The sequence below is a fragment of the Adiantum capillus-veneris genome, chromosome 10 (genome assembly GCF_014529385.1).
Source record: "Adiantum capillus-veneris isolate H3 chromosome 10, ASM1452938v2, whole genome shotgun sequence".
Lineage (NCBI taxonomy): Eukaryota > Viridiplantae > Streptophyta > Polypodiopsida > Polypodiales > Pteridaceae > Adiantum > Adiantum capillus-veneris.
Genome location: NC_140940.1, coordinates 113,137,867 through 113,154,534, shown reverse-complemented (window position 1 = coordinate 113,154,534; position 16,668 = coordinate 113,137,867).

Below are 16,668 nucleotides of genomic sequence, written 5' to 3'. Positions count from 1 at the left end.
AGATGCGATATTATGGTCTAGAACTGTAGACTTGCTTGAAGTGCTCTACTGGCCTGTCTTTACGGCTCGTCGATTGGAGCTACGGTGAAGAAGTTATGGCAGTTTAAAGTTCAAGTCGATTGCAGATCCATATCGCATTGGGCAACTGCACCTAAGGTGACAAAGATGAAATGAATGCACGGGCCTGACGTGCTCACTTTGTGGAGCGCGTCGGTCTTTTCAGATCAGCGATCGGATTTACGGTTGCGAAGATATTGGCCGTTAAAGATTCACCGGGGATCGGTTCCGTACTAGTCCGATCTGCTCGATGGGTGTGCCATCTCGGAATTTTGCAGCCTCAGCACGGTTTGTATGTTTATGCAGTTTGAGAAGTCTAAAGGGATTTATGGCTTGGCAAGCAGAGTCCGGTGTCAGTTGTCGGCATTGATGAGATGGGTAATTTTGGCATTATTTGAGATGCTGATATGGGTAGTAAAATTCACGATGATATTGTCAGTTCAGGGCTAATGAGAGCCTTGACGAGGATGGATGGTGTGTATACCCAATATGGTGCCTTTATAAAAGCACAAAAAGTTTGCTGAGCTCTTTGTCCGGAATGTCATCTCCTAGAGCATGTTGATTGCGGGATTTACCCCAAGGTGAGAGAATCCCTGATGAGATTGTTGGACGGGGCTTCTGGAGAAAGTTGTGGAGCTTGGTGATGCTTTAGTCGAAGTGTAAGCCAAATAGGGTGACCTTGAGGGAACCGGCCGTCCACTTATGGCCGCCCACTTAGTGAATTAAAAGGGGCCACCCTATATGTTTTAAAAGAAGTGTGAAGCCAACAGGAAAAGAGGAATGGCGTCGAGGAGGCAGCGAGCAACTGCTGCGCAAGGGGAGGGCACGGTCATGGAGGCCAGAGGACAGCTCCAACGAGCGTGATGAAGAAATGGGGGTTGCTCAGGAGGGGATTGCTAAGATTTTCGGCCCAGCTTCCACGACATTTGGTGTTGTCGGATGCCCGGGCTGCCACATCATCAAGGACCCGTTTTTGCGCTCCCTAGCACAGACGGTGCCGTCCTCTCTAAGGGAGGAAAAAAGGCTATTAATAGGTTTATTTTTTTTTGGCATGAGGGCAGGCCATTACATGCGAGGAGCTTGAGGAGGAAGCAAGCAAGGCGAGAAGAAGCAAGGGAGGGAGAAGAGCTTGAGGCAAGCAAACGAGAAAATCTTGGTTAAGGCAAGCAAGCAAGGCGAGCAACCTCAGGTGAAGAAAGCCATCTCTCTCTCTCTTGTCCTCGGCTCGTGCTCAGCATGAAAAAGGGAGAATCTTTCTCTTGTTCTAATCCTCGCCAAGCAAAGCTCCCTCTCTCTTGCTCTCATCATCAGCTAACAAAACGAGCAAATCTTGGAGGGAGGAGGAGGTGAAGAAAATCACTAAGGAAAGGCTCTCTCTCTCTCGAGAAAGAGAAGCAAAAAGCAAGAAGGATAGGAGAAAAATGAGGGCAAGAAGAAGTAGGGTAACGAAGGACTCCAAGCAAAGCAAAGGGGGGCAAGGCATGACGAAGGAAGAGGAGAGAAGGCAAGGGAACTAGAGAGCTTGGCTCTCACTCTCTTCGCTCTTGTCGTGGGCTAGCAATCAAGCAAATCTTGCTCTCTCTCGCTCTCATCCTCGGCTAACAAAGGAGGAAGGGAGAAGAGGGACGCGGAAAAAAAGGAGAACAAAGAGGCAAGCTTGGGCAAGGAGCTTAAGCAAGAATCTTGAAGCTTGAGCAAGCTGAGGCAAGAGGACATTCCAAGCAAGGTCGAGATTAAAGAAGCAACCAGGGTCAAAGCAATCAAAGGAGAGAAGCTCGAGTCGAGGTCAAGGAGGGAAATCTCTCTCTCTCTCTCTCTCTCTCTCTCTCTCTCTCTCTCTCTCTCTCTCTCTCTCTCTCTCTCTCTCTCTCTCTCTCTCTCTCTCTCTCTTCTGAGCTTGGACAAGAGAATCTCTCATTCTTGAGCTAAAGAAGGGGCAAGAAGGGATTTGAAGACAGTAATTGAAGACATATCAAGCAGTAGAACAACCGATCTAAGAAAACCAGCACAGAAGGATTTTGTTCGTCTCACCGGCAACTTAAATTAGCTATTTCTTTTTTATGAATCGTGGAGCCGTTAACGGCGCGGGTAATTGTAACGGGAGTCTAAACTCCTTGATTTCAGTGAACCTAAGTGTCGGTGTTGTTAACAGCCCTACTGGGCTATTGCCAGCAGAATGTACTCAGAGCTTAAATTGATTACTTGAAGGTTACGGTGATTGACTCAAAAATGGGCCTTGTAAGAATTGTGATGTGGCATAGCTTTGAAAAAGTGGGGATCGGTAAATTTTTTGCAAATAAGATCCAAACTTGTTGGAGGTTGGATATTTAGAATCTACTCTTCAAATGCTATCTATTGATATATAGCATGCATGTATCGGACATTGCCTTCATGTAGATCTAGAAAAAGGTGATTTTAGATTACCGTAACGGTAACAAAACCTGGCTGATTGAAAAAAATGGCATAACTTTCATAGAAGTCATCCAAACTTTTCGGACCTTGGCTCTTTAGAATCCATTTTTCAAGAACTTTCCAATGATAGGTCATATCATGGGGTTCTAAGCAATATTTAGAGGGGTCTACCGGGTTGCTTTCTTTTGTACAACTTTGATGATGTGGAACTCTTAAAAGGCCCAAAAATGAGTTCAAAATTTTCCTAATGTCACCTGTTGTTCTTGTTCTCTTGACACCTCCCACAGCGAGAGGCCCGGCGCCCCAGCTCATGTTTCGAACACATATCCCCCGACATCTTTTGGATATGTGTTCACCAAAGATGTCGGGGGATATCCGTTCGAAACATGAGCCGGGCAGGCATCGGGCCTCTCACTGTGGGAGGTGTCAAGAGAAAAAGAACAACAGGTGAAAAAGGATTTGTCAATCACCGTAACCTTCAATTAATCAATTTAAGCTCTGAGTACATTCTGCTGCAATAGCCAAGTCGGGCTATTAACAACACCGACACTTACGTTCACTAAAATCAAGGAGTTTAGGCTCCTTTTACAATTACTCGGGCCGTTAACGGCTCCGCAATTCATAAAAAAGAAATAACTAATTTAAGTTACCTGTGACGAACAAAATCCTTATGTGCTGGTTTTCTTAGATCGGTTGTTCTACTGCTTGATATGTCTTCAATTACTGTCTTCAAATCCCTTCTTGCCCCTTCTTTAGCTCAAGAACGAGAGATTCTCTTGTCCAAGCTCGAAAGAGAGAGAGAGAGAGATATTTCCCTCCTTGACCTCGACTCGAGCTTCTCGCCTTTGGTTGCTTCTTTAATCTCGACCTTGCTTGGAATGTCCTCTTGCCTCGGCTTGCTCAAGCTTCGATAGTTTCTTGCTCAAGCTCCTTGCCCAAGCTTGCCTCTTTGTTCTCCTTTTTTTCCGCTTCCCTCTTCTCCCTTTCTCCTTTGTTAGCCGAGGATGAAAGTGAGAGAGAGCAAGATTTGCTTGTTTTCTAGCCCACGACAAGGGCGAAGAGAGTGAGAGCCAAGCTCTCTAGTTCCCTTGCCTTCTCTCCTCTTCCTTTGTCACGCCCTGCCCCCCTTTGCTTCGGTTGGAGTCCTTCGTTACCCTACTTCTTCTTGCCCTCGTTTTCTCCTATCCTTCTTGCTTTTTGCTTCTCTTGAGAGAGAGAGAGAGAGAGAGAGAGAGAGAGAGAGAGAGAGAGCCTTTCCTTAGTGCTTTTCTTCACCTCCTCCTCCCTCCAAGCTTTGCTCGTTTTGCTAGCTGATGATGAGAGCAAGAGAGAGGGAGCTTTGCTTGTCGAGGATTAGAACAAGAGAAAGCTTCTCCCTTTTTCATGCTGAGGACGAGCCGAGGACAAGAGAGAGAGAGATAGATTTCTTCACCTGAGGTTTCTCGCCTTGCTTGCTTGCCTTAACCAAGCTTTTCTGGTTTGCTTGCCTCAAGCTCTTCTCCCTCGCTTGCTTCTTCTCGCCTTGCTTGCTTCCTCCTCAAGCTCCTCGCATGTAATGGCTTGCCCTCATGCCAAAAAAAAATAAACCTATTAATAGCCTTTTTGCCTCCCTTAGCAACGACGGCGCCGTCGTTGCTAGGGAGTGCAAAAATGGGTCCTTGATTACGTGGCACCCGGGGCATCCGACAACACCAAATGTTGTGGAGGCTGGGCCAAAAATCTTCGCAATCGCCTCCTGAGCAACCACCGTTTCTTCATCGTGCTCGTTCAAGCTGTCTTGTGGCCTCCATGACCGTGCCCTCCCCTTGCGCAGCAGTTGCTCGCTGCCTGCTTGATGCCATTGCTCTTTTCCTATTGGCTTTACACTTCTTTTAAAACATATACAGTAGCCCCTTTTAATTCACCAAGTGGGCGGCCATAAGTGGGCGGTCGGTTTCCTCAAGGTCACCCTATTTGGCTTACACTTCGACTAAAGCATCACCAAGCTCCACAACTTTCTCCAGAAGCCCCGTCCAACAATCTCATCAGGGATTCTCTCACCTTGGGGTAAATCCCGCAATCAACATGCTCTAGGTGACGACATTCTGGACAAAGAGCTCAACAAACTTTTTGTGCTTTCATAATGGCACCATATTAGGCATACACGCTAGCCATCCTCATCAAGGCTCTCATTAGCCCTGAACTGACAATATCATCGTGAGTTTTACTGCCCATATTATCATCTTGAATAATGCCAGAGTTACCCAGCTTAGCAATGTCGACAACTGACACCGGACTCTACTTGCCAAGCCATAAATCCCTTTAGGCTTCTCAAACTGCATAAAATGCATACAAACCCTGCTGAGGTTGCAAAATTCACAGATGGCACACCGACTGAGCATATCGGACTGGTGCGGAACCGGCCCCCGGTGAATCTTTAACGGCCAATATCTTCGCAACCGTAAATCTGATCGCTGATATGAAAAGACCGACGCGCTCCACAAAGTTAGCACTTCAAGCCCGTGCAGTCACCTCAGCTGCAGTTGCCCAATCCGATACGGATCTGCAATCGACTTGAACTTTAAACTGCCATAACTTCTTCACCGTAGCTCCAATCGATGAGCCGTAAAGATAGGCTAGTAGAGCACTTCAATCACTACAATTCTAGACCATAATATCCCATATGTGCTCACTTCAAGCATAGTCCATTTTTGTCATTATTAAGGCATCAAGTGGCCCTTTTAAGCCGCATCTGGCATACATTAATCATTAAACTTGATCTGTTAGCAAGCCTTGATCATTTCTCACTAAATGTGTAGGCTTCAAAGAAGCTTAGCTTGCATTTCTATGCTCTTTTTCTGTTCATGGAAACGCAGTTGCATGACATCCATCCCCTCTGATCCTGCACAGCCTCCGGTCTGTGCCAACTGCACTTCAATTTGCATCTTCTTTAGGTACCTTAAGCTCTTTGCCATCATCAGACTCACATTAGTGGTAAACATATAAAAAAATGAAATAAGGATTATACCCTATCATCACTGTTCTATCTTAATCATTAGGTAGCTGTCCATCAAAAATCTTTGAACTGTATCTGCTGTATCTCCAATTCAATCATGGATAATTTGTTAGTGAACTCCTCCAGACTCAAGTGCTCCAGTTAATGATGCACACGGCTTGACCATTAAGCTCTTGTTAAGGAACCCTGTCAAGCTCAAGTATGCCTTACTCTGTCTGCACACGAAATGGAGGTCAAGTCCTTTACCTCAAGTTCTGGTAGCAGAAAAACTCAAAATATGTAAAGAGACTTCAACAATTGTCCAAAGAAGTCAGCTGGAATCCAACCATGTAAGCTTATTGACCGCATAACAAAAACTATTCTGACTCGGCATAAGCTAGAAAATAAAATCTTGTACCATGCAACCTGCTACAACTGATAACTGGTACTCTTCAAATCAGCAACTTTAGACTTTAGTGGTCCCCCAGGATCAAATGGGAAACTAATCATCTGTCCCACTGTGAGCATTCCTTTAAAAATTTTGCACCATCCTCCAGGATCAAAAGGCTTATAAAGTAACTCACAGCAATCATAGCTAGCATGATAACCTCCTGGGTCATTAGGCATATATAGTAACTGGCAAGAATCATAACTAGCATGATAGCCTCCTGGGTCATAAGTTAGTAGAAAATCAAATTTCAAGTATATTGCATCTCCACAAACTTTCCATAGCATAGCAACAAAAAGTCCCAAATTCCCAGCATAGCAGAACCCAGAGGCAAAATGAATTCAATCACTAAGGTTTCTAAAATATCAATTTGCATTTGTGAGTCATTGAATGCCATCACTTCATTTGATACCACAAATGCTGCATGGTTGCCTTCTCTAGTAGACAAAAACTCCTCTAGAGCCTCGTCCAAAAGAAACAGAAGCTCTTCCTCATATGTTGCAGGATGTTCTTCACTACTCTTGTCACAAGGAACTCGAAATTCCTCTAGCGCATCATCAAGTAGATCCATAAGCTCCATATCTTCCTCCTTGAAGGAACCACCTAGTTTGTGAGTATTATCATAGGAAACCTCATGGCTTGTTTCATACATAGGCACAAATTGTTCTGGCAGCTTCAAACTCCCATTCAATTATCTTTCCACTTCAATAGAACAAGTCTCAGCATGCATTACAAAGATAGCATCAATTTCTTTTTCCATAGAGTCATCATAGCAAACCCTGTCACATGTAGCAGGCATAGACTGATTATCATGATGCACCCCTTCTAAATACGCATCTCCATAATCATAATATTTGTTTGGGTTTACATCAAATACATATGGATTAGCATCAAATACATATGCATCATCACCGATGTGCTGAAATGTAGCCATAGACATAAAACCCTCTTGCATAGCATTAGCCAAAATAGTTGCTTTTGCATGTACTGTTGCATAAGCATTCTCTTCATGGTCTACACCCAAAGAGCACTCCAAATGGGCATCTACATCACATATTGACTCTGAGGAACATGTTGCTTGATCACTGTTAGAGGCTATGCTTGCATGATCACTGTTAGAGGCTATGTTGCTTGATCACTGTTAGAGGCTATGCTTGCATAGCATGCACTGGCTCTGAGAAACCTCTTTTCTCATTTATGTCACTTTGAGGGGGTATGACTACATCCACAAAGTCACATTTTCTTTGAAATAAAGAACTCAATCTCAATTGAACATAAACTGTATCCACTATGAAATCATCATCTGCATACAACAATGATTTGTCTTCCAAAAGACATGCATCGATAACAGCTTCTAGCTTAGCTCGGATAGAACTCTGACCACCTGCATGATCGGCTTTTTGCATTAAAATAGATGGCTCCTCATCTTGTATGCTTTCAATCTGCTGAAGCTCTAGGTCTTCACTCAATAAGAACTCCTGTATAATTGCTTCTGCAAAAGAATCCCAATTGTCTGCATGAGTTCTTGCAAGAACTTGAATTTGATCCTTAAGCTGTTCAAATTCTGCAATCATCTGAACATCTGGCATTTTTTGACGCTTCATCTGCTGATTGTAACACTCTAGGTAACCTTTTGGATCATATTCACCATCAAAGATTGATCTCTCATCGTATACTACATCCAATGATGCATTCAAACCTTCTTTCATCTGCTCCTTCGTCATCATGGCTTCTACATCAAGCAGTGATCCTTGCATCACTTGATCATCTTTGAAAAAATTGGAACTCCTGACTCGCCATCAGAAACATGGGTGATGAATTCTTCAAATAATCTCTTTACCTCCTCTGCAATCTCCATCTGCATCTCCCACCCCGGCTCGTTTCGCGTCAGGTTCACCAAGAATGTGTTAGGAAATAAGACGTAGCTAAATAGATAATTGAGTAGATTACTTAATGGAGAGAGACAGATTTATATACACGAGATTATAGAGTAGAGAGAGAGAGAGAGAGAGTACACACGATATACGTGGTTCACCCAATGTGGGCTACGTCCACGGGAAAGCAGCCACTCAATGGCTTTAGTACTTCAAAACAAGAAGTAGTTTACAAAGGGATTATACCCTTAATGGAGCTCCCACCTTGCTTCACTCTCACCACCTCACACTCACCTTGTTGCATCAACTTCACACTATGAAATGTGTGTAGAAATGGCCTTCTTTTATAGGCCAAAAGGCTTCCCTCTCTTATGAGAGACAGCCATGTGTAGCCACCCTTGTGCGAATAAGTCCAAATCGGACCCTCCAATCCGGCCATATGTGGCCGCCCTTGAGAAGACAAGTCCGCTTTTGAATTCGGCCACCGGCCATTGAATTCGGCCACCGGCCACCGGCCATTGACTTTCGACCACCGGCCACCGGCCAACCGACCGGTTGTTTTCTGACCACTTTCCGGCCGCCGTCCGGCCATAATATTCCGGCGAAAAAAAAAGTCTCGAGGGCCTCTGCCCCCGAGGCCTTTAAAGTTGCCCCTGATTCTTGTCCGTGAAAATTTTGGTTTCCGGTGAGTGATTTTCCTTCACGCACGATGACTTCTCCTCATAATGGGGGCCTTACAAATTTGCGCTTTTACCACAAAAAATTACAAGGGTAAATCAGGCTCCATACTTAACAATCTCCCACTTGGAGACTGATCTCCAAACCAAACCAGTGACTGCTTTCCATTCTGGATTCTTATCCTTGAATGCCTATTGAAGATGAGCAAAAGCTTAACTTCTCCTTGTTGACCACCTTTGTAAACATGTCTGCAGGATTTTCACTTGTATGCACCTTTCCTAGCTTTAGTTGTCCCTCTTCCAAAAGAGTGCGTATGAAGTGATATCTCACCTCAATGTGCTTTGTCCTTGAATGAAAGGCTGAGTTCTTCGCAAGATGGATAGCGCTTTGGCTATCACTGTACAAGACACAATTGTCTTGTTTGAATCCAAGCTCTTCTAAGAATCTGTGAAGCCACATAATTTCTTTGCTTGCCTCCGTCATTGCTACATACTCTGCTTCCGTGGTAGAAAGTGAAACCACTTTCTGCAGCTTTGAAGCCCAGCTTACTGCTGTGCCTCCAACCGTGAACACATAGCCAGTAGTGCTCCTTCGAGTATCTTTGTCACTTGCCATATCTGCATCAGCATACCCTTCTAGAAAGATATCAGTTCTTCCAAAATACAAAGCATTTGTTGTTGTCCCTTTTAGATACCTAAGTATCCACTTCACAGCTTGCCAATGCTCTTTACCTGGGTTGTCCATGAACCTACTCACAACTCCCACTGCATGTGCAATGTCTGGCCTTGTCCAGACCATAGCATACATTAGATAACCTACCGCTGCAGCATATGGAGCTTTAGACATATAGGCTATCTCCTCTTGTGTCTTTCGACACATATCCTTCGTTAGTTTAAAATGACCAGCCAAAGGTGTAGAAACTGGTTTTGCATTTTGCATTGCAAACCTTTCTAGTATCTTCTTGATGTAATCTTCTTGAGATAGCTTTATTGTCTTCTTCGTCCTGTCCCTTGATATTTTCATACCAAGTATCCTCTTTGCAACACCTAAATCTTTCATTGAAAAAGATTTGGACAGCTCCTCTTTTAGGTCTTTGATGTCCTGCATGTTAGCACTTGCAATCAACATGTCATCAACATACAACATTAGGATGATGAATTTCCCATCTCCCAAATTCTCCGTGTAGACGCAGTGATCCGAGTTTCCTCTTGTGAATCCATGATCCAACATCCATCGATCCAACATCCATCGATCAAACTTCAAGTACCATTGTCTTGATGCTTGCTTTAAACCATACAAGCTCTTCTTTAATCTGCAAACCATTTTCTCCTTACCTTTTACTTCATACCCCTTTGGTTGAAGCATGTAGATTTCCTGCTCTAAGTCACTGTCAGAGAATGCCGTATTTACATCCATTTGCTCGAGATTTAGATCATGAGCAGCCACAAGGCTTAAGACAAGCCTAATTGAGTTCATTTTTACAACAGGAGAAAATATTTCATTGAGGTCAATACCTTTCTTTTGAGAAAAACCTTTTACCACAAGCCTAGACTTGTACCTTTTCTTTCCACCTTCTTCTTCCTTTAGCTTGTACACCCATTTGTTTTGAAGTGCCCGCTTACCTTTAGGCAACTCAACCAACTCCCATGTTTGGTTGCATTGTAGTGAGTCCATCTCCACTTGCATGCTCTTCGTCCATTCTTCTTTGGATTCATGTTGCATAGCTTCTTCATATGATTCCGGATCTCCTGATTTTGAGATCAAGAAATGGTTGAAGGAAGGAACAAACCTTTCTGGAGGTCTACTTGCTCTTGTAGATCTTCGGGGAATAGGTTGAGGCTCCTCATTTGGTTGACGTTGTTGCACATTGTCACCGTTTGCAGTCCTTGAGTCTTCACCGTCCTCAAGCTCCATGTACTCATCACCTGTTTCTTTTGTTTGTTTTCTTTCCAAGTAATCTTTGTACATATTTGTTCGTTAAAAATTACATCCCTACTCCTTAAGATTTTACCATCTTCAGGATTCCATAGGCGATACCCAAAGTCTCCTTCTCCATAGCCAATGAAGAAACACTTTTTGGACTTTGCATCTAACTTTGATCTTAGGCTTCTATCTATGTGCATGAAAGCCTCACACCCAAACACTTTGAGAAATGCATAATTCACCGGTTTACATGTCCATGCCTCTTTTGGAACTCCCCCATCCAATGCCGTTGAGGGTGACCGATTGATTAAGTACACAGACATACTTACAGCTTCCGCCCAAAGCTCAAGCAGTAGGCCTACATGTAGCCGCATGCTTCGTGCTCGTTCCATGATTGTCCTGTTCATCCTTTCCAAAATCCCATTTTGTTGAGGTGTCCTTGGGGTTGTCCTTTGCCTCCGAATGACATTGCTAGCACAAAAGCTTTCAAAAGCTTGGCTGCAATATTCGCCTCCATTGTCGGATCTGAGGCATTTAACCTTGGTACCTGTTTCATTCTCCACAAAGACTTTCCACCTTTCAAATATGAAAAATACATCGGATTTATTCTTCATGACATAAACCCATGTTTTTCTAGCCACATCGTCTATGAATGTTACATAGTACAATGAGCCACCAAGTGATGGTGTACTTACAGGACCCCAAACATCAGAATGAACCAACTCAAGTTTTTTATTTTTTCTTTCATTTCCTGATTTTTGAAATTTTACCCTCTTTTGTTTACCATAAACACAATCTTCACAGAACTCTAAGTCCACTTCTTTCAAACCTGGTAGAAGCTTCTTTGTTTGAAGGATTTGCATTCCTTTGGCACTCATATGCCCAAGTCGGTAGTGCCACACCGCACTGTCAACTTCTGTAGTTGCTGCACAAGCTGAAGGTTGCGTACTAACCGTACACAAGTAAAGTGTACCGACTTTTTCACCCTTGGCAACCACCAAAGATCCCTTTGAGATCTTCCACCGTTTGTTTCCGAATGCAATGTTGTGACCTTCATCGTCCAATTGTCCTGTAGAGATAAAATTTTTGCGAAGAGAAGGAACATGCCTAACATCTTTAAGCTTCCATTCATTTCCGTTAGCAGTTTTGACAGAAACTGTACCTTTGCCGACAATCTCACAAGCTTCATCATCTCCCAAGTATACATACCCAAAATTACCTTTGGTGTAGTCTTGGAAATGTTGCTTGTGTGGTGTCGCATGGAATGAAGCCCCGGAATCTACTATCCAGGAATTAGACACATTGTCTAATGAGAGAATTAGAGCATCTTGCTCTACTTTACCTGCCACATTGGCCTCCGATGTTGTCTTGTTGTCTTGAGACTCTGTCTCCTTCTTCTTCTTGAACCAGCAATCCTTCTTGACGTGGCCCTTCTTGCCGCAGTTCCAACATTCAAGAACTGACTTTGTGCGTGACTTGCTCCGCCTTGAGCGATCACGACCCTTTTGGTTTTTGAACCTCTCCTTAAGCCTTCCTCTTGTTTCCACTGATAGTGCAACACTTGATGATTCTCTTGTGCTTCTCCTTCGCATTTCCTCGCTTAGGAGAACACCCACAACATCATCACACTTAAGAGTATTTGTGCCAGAGATAGAATTACTTACAGCCATCACAAGGCTGTCCCAACTATCCGGTAGAGATAATAGTATAAGGAGAGCTCGCACTTCGTCATCGAAATTGATTTTCACTGATCGAAGTTGACTTATGTTTGTGTTAAAGTCATTTAGGTGTTCTGCAACTGAACCATTCTCTGACATCTTTAGATTGAACAAGCGCTTCATAAGAAATACCTTATTGGATGCCGATGGTTTCTCGTAGAAATCGTCAAGTGACTTCATCAAGTCCTCCGTGGTCTTCATCTCCGAAACATTGAAGGCCACCGTTGATGCCAAGCTTAACCGGATTGTTCCCAGTGCCTTTCGATCAAGGACAATCCATGCTTCATTTGCCATTGTTGCGGGGTTCTTCGCAAGACCGCCTAGTGGCAAATAGAGGTCCTTCTGTTAGAGATAGTCTTCAATCTGCATCTTCCAATGTTGGTAGTTTTTGCCGTTGAACTTCTCAATCTTGAGCTTCCCTTCCTCCGCCATAACTCCCACTCAATTCAAGGAATCATTTCCTTGAGATAATTTAGCTACGAGCAAACCTTGCTCTGATACCAGTTGTTAGGAAATAAGACGTAGCTAAATAGATAATTGAGTAGATTACTTAATGGAGAGAGACAGATTTATATACACGATATTATAGAGTAGAGAGAGAGAGAGAGAGAGTACACACGATATACGTGGTTCACCCAATGTGGGCTACGTCCACGGGAAAGCAGCCACTCAATGGCTTTAGTACTTCAAAACAAGAAGTAGTTTACAAAGGGATTATACCCTTAATGGAGCTCCCGCCTTGCTTCACTCTCACCACCTCACACTCACCTTGTTGCATCAACTTCACACTATGAAATGTGTGTAGAAATGGCCTCCTGTTATAGGCCAAAAGGCTTCCCTCTCTTATGAGACACAGCCATGTGTAGCCGCCCTTGTGCGAATAAGTCCAAATCGGACCCTCCAATCCGCCCATGTGTGGCCGCCCTTGAGAAGACAAGTCCGCTTTTGAATTCGGCCACCGGCCATTGAATTCGGCCACCGGCCACCGGCCATTGACTTCCGACCACCGGCCACCGGCCATTGACTTCCGACCACTGGCCGTCGGCCATTGACGGCCACCGGCCAACCAACCGGTTGTTTTCCGACCACTTTCCGGCCGTCGGCCGGCCATAATATTCCGGCGAAAAAAAGGTCTCGGGGGCCTCCGCCCCCGAGGCCTTTAAAGTTGTCCCTGATTCTTGTCCGTGAAAATTTTGGTTTCCGGTGAGTGATTTTCCTTCACGCACGATGACTTGTCCGCATAATGGGGGCCTTACAAATGTGCGCTTTTACCACAGAAAATTACAAGGGTAAATCAGGCTCCATACTTAACAGAATGTCGGGGGATTTTCTTTTCACCTCATCATTTGGTGAATCCATCTCATAAGCTCGATATTATTATGCTAATCCTCCTCATAAGCTCGATATTCTTAAATGCTAATCCTCCTCATGAGCTCGATGCTAATCCTCCTAATCTCCTCCACATATCTTGAAGCTCTTGAGCTCTTAAGCTCTTTAATTTCTAAAGCCTAAGAAAATCTGTCCCTGAAGTCATCCCTAAAGCTCCCTAACCTCCCAAGCTTAACCTATTTTTCTCTTAAGCCATTCCTAAACCTACTCGGAACCTCATAAACTCTCATTAATTGTGGGGAAGCTTCTCAGATCACCCAAGCCAAAGCTTTGATATCATTTAGCCTTGCTTAGCCATTCAAATCCCAATTGAACTTAAGGAGGATCATGATAAATCCATTTAAATCAGAGATATAAGCCATAAACCTTAAGACAAATCAAATGGCCATTGGAAGAGAAAGTTCCTAAGCCATAACGGGAAGAAGCAGAAGGAAGAGTTAAGCAGGTCATTATCACTTGTCTTCATTAGCACCTAGTTTAAGCCATGATTCATCTTGTAAGGAGAATTAAACCTCCATTAATGATTGATTAGTGATGATTACAGTTGATTAACTAGAATTAAGAGAACGGTTTGTTTTGAGCAGTGTTGCCCTTAATTGTGCCTGCTGCACCTCTTTTCCCGCACCTCTCACAGCCAGGGGCCCGGTGCCTTCTCGGCTCACCTTTCACACATTTATCCCCCGACATCGCAAATTTTAGCTAGTTACCGACCACAAGAGCTTAAAGTGGATCTTTACGTAACCCAACCTCAACATGAGACAAAGGAGGTGGATTGAACTTCTTCAAGAGTACGATTTTGATATCAAGTACCAACCTGGGAAGGACAATGTAGTTGCAGAAGGACAATGTAGTTGCAGATGGACTCAGTCGTAAGTCTTTCCTCAATGCTATCTCTATATCCAGTAATCCTATTCTGAAAAGGATCAAAGAACCTTCTTCAAATGACCCAGAGTATCAGCGAAGATTGTTAACACAAATTTAACAAGGCGAAGGATCTAAAGTAACTTCTAGACCGGCTAAAGACTACTCTCTTCAAGGGGAATTTCTTTATCTTGGTCAAAGACTTTATATAGTTAAGGATCCATCACTAAAGAAAGAAATTTTATTTGAGGCTCATGACAGCCCGACTTCTGGACACCCAGGGTATGCAAAAACCTTGAATACAGTCAGAAGAAGTTATTTTTGGCCAACAATGAAAGGTGATGTTCTTCGTTACATAAAGCAGTGTTTATCTGGTCAACGAATTAAAGCCGAACAAATCAAGCTTCCCGGGGAACTCAAACCTCTTGATATACCTCAAATGAAATGGGAGTGTATCAGTATGGATTTTGTCACCGGATTACCTTCTGTCAGAGGCTACGATTCTGTATTTGTGGTTGTCAATATGCTCACTAAGGTGAATCACTTGATACCTGTCAAGATGACCTACTGTGCTTTTGACATCAGTAGGTTTTCATCAAGGAAATGTTTAGACTTCACGGTTTACCGAGAAGAATTGTCAGTGATAGAGATGCGAAGTTTACTTCAAAGTTTTGGACTTCTCTTTTTCAAGCAATTAAAACTCAACTATGCTTCAGTAGAGCATATCATCCTCAGACCAACGGGTAGAGTGAAAGGGTGAACCAAGTAATCAAGGATATTCTTAGAGATTACTGCTCACAAGAGCCAAGGAAATGGATTCAATATCTTCCTTTAGTAGAATATGCTTATAATTCTTTTGATCATAAAAGCATAGGAATGTCACCATTCAAGGCACTCTATGGACAAGAGTGTATAGATCCACTGAACTTTTCTGATCCAACTATTAAAGTGGAGGCCTCAAAGCAAATGTTAGAAGACATGGAAGCACAGATTAGAGCAATTCGCAAAGATATTCAAGCACCTCAGGACAGACAGAAGCATTATGCAGACAAGAAAAGATCTGAAAGAACTTTTAAGTTAGGGGATAAAGTATTTCTTAGGGTTAGACCCAAGAGGAGTAATCTATCATTGGGAAAATTCAAGAAGCTTAGCCCAAGATACTATGGACCTTATGAGATTGTAAAGGTTGTAAGTGACCAAGCTTACAAGTTGCAGTTACCGGGTAGTTACCCTCAAACCTTAAAGTTCATGACGTTTTTCATGTGAGTTTTCTTAAACCCTATATTCCCAATCCCGATCATCTTGTCAATGTAGAGCAAGTTGTTATTCCTACTCAAGGAGTTCTCGAGCTCCAACCTGATTACATCATTGAGATGCGGGAAAGAAAACTAAGGAATACGAACAACATCGAACATCTAGTCAAGTGGAAGGATTTTTCAGAAGAAGACGCAATGTGGGAAGATCAACTAACACTTCAAAAGGATTACCTAGACTTACCCTTGAGATGAGGGCATCTCAATTCTTTCATATTGGGTAGAATGTAAGGTCTCCACCTGCCCTAGAAGAGGGTTACCTATGAAAAATTATAAGTCTAAATTATCAGTTTGACAAAAGATGCTAGTTTTAGCAGGTTTCAGTGATCAGATGTCATTTTTGAGTTGTGATCCTTGTAGGACTTTTAATTCTTGACAAATTCAGTTTTTGTGAAAATTTCCAAAAATAGAAAGTTTTTGCATGGTCTAGGATGATCGGCTCGTCAAACTATGCACCGATCCAGGTCTCCTTAAAAATAGGGTCCGGACGTCGAAAGATGCTATTTATGGCAGGTAGCTGTATCTGTTACCTGCAGGTCATTCTCAAGTTAGCAAGTTTCAGAATTGAATTTGGGTTAGTATAGATCAAGTTAGCCTAAGGTTAGCATTTCCTAAGGTATGTGTATGGCATGTATGAGGATGTGCATGGATGGGTATGCATGGTCATGGGTGTGCATGCATGGTCATGGGTATGCATGGGCATGTAACCCCATCAAGTATTTCCATGGGTCATGGGTATAGGTAGCCTTGTGCCAAGTGTTGGGTCAAGTATGGGAGTGTGGCATGGAGGCTAAGTATGGACTAGAGAGGTGTATCACTTAATTAGGTAAAAAGGGGACACCTCTAGGGGTTAGTGAGAGTCTTGTGACACCTCTACTTCTTCTTTTGGCAAGAGGGGGCGAGCAAGGGAGGTATGGGCATGCCTTGGCCATCAAGCAACCCAGAAGCCTTTATAAGGAGCATTCCCACCCAAATTTACACACAATCCCCAAGTCTCATAAGAAAGTGTTGCTATCGGAGC